This window comes from Pseudophryne corroboree, chromosome 4 (assembly GCF_028390025.1).
Source record: "Pseudophryne corroboree isolate aPseCor3 chromosome 4, aPseCor3.hap2, whole genome shotgun sequence".
In the NCBI taxonomy this organism is placed as follows: domain Eukaryota; kingdom Metazoa; phylum Chordata; class Amphibia; order Anura; family Myobatrachidae; genus Pseudophryne; species Pseudophryne corroboree.
Window position 1 is genome coordinate 220,504,031 of NC_086447.1, and position 5,965 is coordinate 220,509,995.

At 44.8% G+C, this 5,965-nt stretch overlaps 2 pseudogenes; both read right to left on the reverse strand.

Moving 5' to 3' along the window:
- Nucleotides 1-5,080: 5,080 nt before the first annotated feature.
- On the reverse strand, nt 5,081-5,200 carry LOC134913724 (5S ribosomal RNA; annotated as a pseudogene).
- A 229-nt stretch (nt 5,201-5,429) lies between these two features.
- On the reverse strand, nt 5,430-5,549 carry LOC134913778 (5S ribosomal RNA; annotated as a pseudogene).
- Nucleotides 5,550-5,965: the final 416 nt, after the last annotated feature.

Here is a 5,965-nt window from a genome sequence, read left to right on the forward strand (position 1 = left end):
GTTTCTCCAAGTTCTTCATTTTATACAATCTCTCCCCTTCCCTCCTGTGCACGAGCGGAGGATGGACCCTCTGTCCCCCTTATTGGTCACGTTACCGTCTCTTTCATACAAAGTCAGCTGGTTGTACCAGGATTTGTTACCTAGCAAGCCTGATGTTCTCTGGCGCCCTATGTTATCTAAATGGTCAAGTGAGTGGTCCTGGGATCCGGAGGTGAACTGCTTCATTTACCCCCTCCCCTCTATCCTGAAAGCCTTGCATTCTGCTCAGCTTCAGGAAATCCACTTTAAATTTTTACATCGGGCTTATATTGCCCCAGGACAGCATAAATATATGGTCTCTACAGACTCTGGACACTGTCTCAAGTGTAGAGCACCGAATGCCCTTTTTATGCACAATTTCTGGCACTGTCCAAAGATTAAAAGGTTCTGGAATAAGATACTGTGGTATGTAAGATCTACTTTCCAGATTCTGCTTCCTCTGGACCCAGCAGCGCTCCTTGGCCTTAACACTACAGCCTGGTGTTTACCTCCCTCTCAAGCTCATCATGTCCCGTTTCTGTATGTTTTGACTTTGGGAAAGAAATTAATTTAAAATCATTGGATATATAGAACTTCTCCCTCTCTTGCTAACCTCAAGTCCCTTCTTACTACTACGTTATATTTTGAGCGTCAATCTACTCTCCCAGACCTTGACCGTAATGCTCTGCGTTTCTACAAGAAGTGGGGACCGTTTATTGACTCTCTGCCATCTCCCCAACAACTCCAAGTTCTAAAAATATTTGACTCCCTTAGTTGGGATTCTTATCGCAAATTATGTATTTCTATTGGTGATAATCCCCTTCTGGCCCCTAGGTGACACTCGTTCCCATCCCATTGGCACGGAGCGGGATGGTCCCTTCGCTACTTATGTGTGTGCCGTGCTTCACAGATTTTAGCATCTGCAACCCCCCCCCCTCCTCCTCCCTATTAATTCATATCCATGTCTCTGTTGTTCTGCTCTTTTTCTTTCTCTGTTGCTGTATTATTAATTTCGTTAGTATGTATTAGTGTGCAGATTTTATACTGTATATTGCACTTTGGGTCTGGACTTTTGACAATGGGGGTAATTCCAAGTTGATCGCAGCAGGAAATTTTTTAGCAGTTGGGCAAAACCATGTGCACTGCAGGGGAGGCAGATTTAACATGTGCAGAGAGAGTTAAATTTGGGTGTGGTGTGTTCAATCTGCAATCTAATTTGCAGTGTAAAAATAAAGCAGCCAGTATTTACCCTGCACAGAAACAAAATAACCCACCCAAATCTAACTCTTTCTGCACATGTTATATCTGCCTCCCCTGCAGTGCACATGGTTTTGCCCAACTGCTAAAAAATTTCCTGCTGCGATCAACTTGGAATTACCCCCAATATGTACTACTGTTGGTGTGAAGCTGCATTGACACGGTTTCCCACGCTGTTTAAATTTACCCACGGCGTCAGTGGTGGTTTTCAATGCTTAGTCTTACCCTCTGTTGCCTACCTGTACCAGGCATATATTTCATCTGCATTTTGTATTGTACTGTACTGCATTGTTTTTCTATGTCTTTTGTGGAAAAAACCCAATAAATATATTTTTTTTAAAAAAAGAAGGCTTCGCTAACCTTCCCTGCATCTAAAGAATTAAACGCTCTATTTGAACAATCCTAGGAAAACCCGGAGAAAAAATTCTAGATCCCCAAGAGGGTTCTGGTTGCTTTTCCCTTCCCTGAGGAGGATAGAAAAAGAAGGGAAAACCCACCCATAGTTGACGCATCTGTCTCCAGACTGTCAAAAAAGGTGGTTTTACCTGTCCCTGGATCTACCGCCTTAAAGGAACCGGCTCAAATCCATATACACTGCTTCAGGGGTGGTGTTAAGGCCTACTGTTGCCTGTGCGTGGATTTCTAAAGCTATAGTAAAGTGGTCTGGCACATTACTAGAAGACTTAGATATAATGGATAGGAGTGACATTGAACTGGTTTTACAGGATACAGGATTCTGCGGGGTTCATGGTGGAGTCCATGAAAGAGCTGGCTACGCTGAATGCGAGGATATCTTCCATGTCTGTCTCAGCTCGCAGGGGACTCTGGCTACGCCAATGGTCTGCAGACGCGGAATCCAGGAGAAGTGTGGAGAACCAACCCTACACAGGTCAGGCTCTATTTGGGGAAGCGTTGGATGCGTGGATTTCCACAGCAACCGCGGGTAAGTCACCTTTTCTTCCATCAGCTCCACCTTCTACGAAGAAACTCTTTTCTTCATATGCATTGCAGTCCATTCGGACCGCTAAGACAAAAAAGTCCAAGCCTCCTACCACCTTCTTTAGAGGTGTTTGTGCAAAATCCCAAAAGCCTGCACCTGCAGGCTCCCAGGACCAGAAGTCTGCTTCTGGTTCCTCAAAATCCTCAGCATGACGGTGGACCGCACAGCCTGGGGGACGGGCTGGTGGGTGCGACACTCAGATGTTTCAGCCACGTCTGGGTGTCGTCCGGCCTGGATCCCTGGGTACAGGATATTGTTTCCCTGGGGTACAGACTGGAGTTTCAAGAACTGCCGCCTCACCGATTCTTCAAATCAGGCTTGCCAGCTTTACTGGCAGACAGGGCTATCCTACATTAAGCCATCCAAAAAAGTCAGAGGTCATTGTTCTAGTTCCACCTCATATGCAACACAGGGGTTACTATTCAAACCTTTTCGTGGTACCAAAACTGGATGGTTCGGTCAGACCGATTTTGAACTTGAAATCGTTAAATCCTTATCTGAGGGAGTTCAAGTTCAAAATGGAGTCTCTGAGAGCGGTGATCTCAGGTCTGGAGGAGGGAGAGTTTCTGGTATCCCTGGATATCAAGGATGCATACCTCCACATTCCGATTTGGCTGCCGTACCAGGCTTATCTCAGATTTGCACTGTTAGACACTCACTATCAGTTCCAGGCACTGCCATTCGGTCTCTCCACTGCGCAGAGGGTGTTCACCAAGGTGATGGCAGCGATGATGGTTCTCCTCCGCAGACAGGGAGTGTACATAATTCCATATCTGGATGATCTGCTGATAAAGGCATCGACCAGGGAGAAGTTGTTGCAGTCCATTGCTCTCACAATTCGTCTGCTCAGGGACCATGGTTGGATCCTGAACCTTCCAAAGTCACATTTGGAACCGACAAGGAGATTGTCTTTCCTGATGATGTTTCTCGACATGGAAGTGCAGTGGGTTTTTCTGCCAGAGGAGAAAGCGTTGGTGATACAAACAATGGTCCAGGATGTCCTGAAGCCAGCCCGGGTATCGGTTCATCAGTGCATTCGCCTTCTAGGGAAGATGGTTGCTTCCTACGAAGCTATACAGTACGGAAGATTTCATGCTCAATCCTTCCAACTGGATCTCCTGGACAAGTGGTTGGGGTCTCATCTGCATATGCACCTGAGGATACGCCTGTCACCGAAAGCAAGGATTTCACTCCCCTGGTGGCTGCAAATGCCTCACCTTCTGGAGGGCCGCAGATTCAGGATTCAGGACTGGATCCTTCTAACCTCGGTCGCAAGTCTCTGGGGATGGGGCGCAGTCACTCAAGGGGAAACCTTCCAAGGAAGGTGGTCAAGTCTGGAATCCAGTCTTCCGATAAACATTCTGGAACTAAGAGCCATGTATCACGGTCTTCTCCAAGCGGCCCATATTCTGTGAGTTCGAGCCATTCAAGTACAGTTGGACAATGTAACGATGGTGGCCTACATAAACCGACAGGGCGGAACGAAGAACAGAGCTGCGATGTCAGAGGTAACAAGAATCATCCTCTGGGCAGAAAAACACGAGTTGGCACTGTCAGCAATTTTCATTCCAGGAGTGTACAACTGGGAAGTGGACTTCCTCAGCAGACACGATCTCCATCCAGGGGAGTGAGGCCTCCATCCAGTGTTCATGGAGGTGACAAATCTTTGGGGGGTTCCTCAAATAGACATTATGGCCTCCCGTCTCAACAAGAAGCTTCGGAGGTATTGTTCCAGGTCAAGAAACCCGCAAGCAGTGGCAGTGGATGCCCTGGTGACTCTGTGGGTGTTCCAGTTGGTGTATGTGTTTCCTCCACTTCCACTCATTCAAAGGATTCTAAAGCTCATAAGGAGAACAAGAGTTCAGGCAATCCTCATTGCTCCGGACTGGCCAATAAAGGCTTGGTACGCGGATCTTCTGGGTCTTCTGCTGGAAGATCCGAGGCCCCCTCCTCTTTAGATGACCTGCTACAGCAGGGGCCGTTCGCTTATCAAGACTTACCGTGGCTATGTTTGAAAAAAGAGGAAAAGAGTAACGTCTAAACATTACCATTGCATTTGGAAAAAGTATGTATCTTGGTGTGAATCCAATGCAAGCAGGTGTGGATATGGGTCTGAGGTTGGGATCCGTAAAGGTCCAGATTTCGGCCTTATACATTTTCTTCCAGAAACAGCTGGCTTCCCTCCCTGAGGTTTTGAAAAAAAGGGAGTTTTGGGAACCGCACAAGTCCTCAGATAGATTGTTATTATAATTAGTAGCCTCTGAAAAACTGAATTATCTCGAATTGCTTCTAGATATAGCAACTAGGGGTATGGATAGTTAGTCCTAGCCCCAACTTGTTGCTTTCAGTGGTGCTCCCCAGAGTCAATGTAAAGCAGTACAGAAAAAAATGTTAGAAAGTAGACTCTTTTTTGGGAGCACTCAAATTCAGAGGGTGAAAATATAATTAATTAATAAATTGATACTGGTAAAACCATTTTTATTAGATTATACATTAAAAGATTTTTTTAGGAGTATTTGCGTGAAAAATTAGAAGCTTTGCGAAAATATAAAACACATTATAATTGGTACGTGATATCCGTATCACAGTGTATCGGTTGCCGGAAATTAATGACTGTGGTTACAGAGTTCATAAATCATTACACATTAAGATTTTTGTAATGTATGACCATCATTTATTCAGCAAGTATCCATTGTGGATTACATTAAATGCTGAGAATTAAATCATAGGTCATATGAGAGTCAGGTGCCACGTAGTATGTATATATGTAAATATAAATGGGTGACACTTTATAGGGGAGTCAATTTTTTGCAGTACCAGGGTGTTCAGAGGTGGTCTCCCATCCTAGTACTAACCCGGCCTTTCACTGCTTAGCTTCCAAGGTCAGAAGAGATTGGGCATCTCCAGTGATGTATGACCGCAAATATTGTACTCTCCCTCTAAGATCACCAAAAAGTGTGCAGCCACTTTGTCATGTGACCCTTTTGCTTGGCAGTCACAATTAAGATATAAGTGTATTGACAGCCTATTTTTGTGACAAGGGTGACACAATATGGACAAATTGGGCTTGCCTATTCATTAATGCAAACCGATTTTGTAGGAGTTCCAAAATGCCCAATGTTTTGGGTGTGGATGGCACTATAGGGTAGTCAAATTGTTGCAGTACCTGGGTGTTCAAAGGTGGTCACCCATCCTTTTACTAACCCGGCCTTTCACTGCTTAGCTTCCAAGGTCGGAAGAGATTGGGCATTTCCAGTGAGGTATGACCGCAAATATTGTACTCACCCTCCTGAATCATCCAAAAATTAAATTATAATTGTCAAAAAGTAGCAAGTTATATATACATATGGTGCAATGAAAAATTGGGATAATATGTAGCCACCTGGCTTATTCACCCTGTAACAATCAGCCACAGGTAACAATATACACATGAGTGAAGGTCTATTGTGTGGGTATGATTTCTAAACACCACACAATGTCCACAATTAGGACTGGCCCATCACTCCAGAAAAAGCCCTAAGAACGCCAAAAACGGTCGGACCACAAATAATAATTTTATAGGTGCAGGATATAATTATGCTGCACAAAGATAGGTTAATTTGTGGTATACCCTGTTTGCACTGGACCAAGCAAATGGATTAGAGGTGCCTGATGCATAGAACCTCTAATGACTACCTGCATATATTGTGG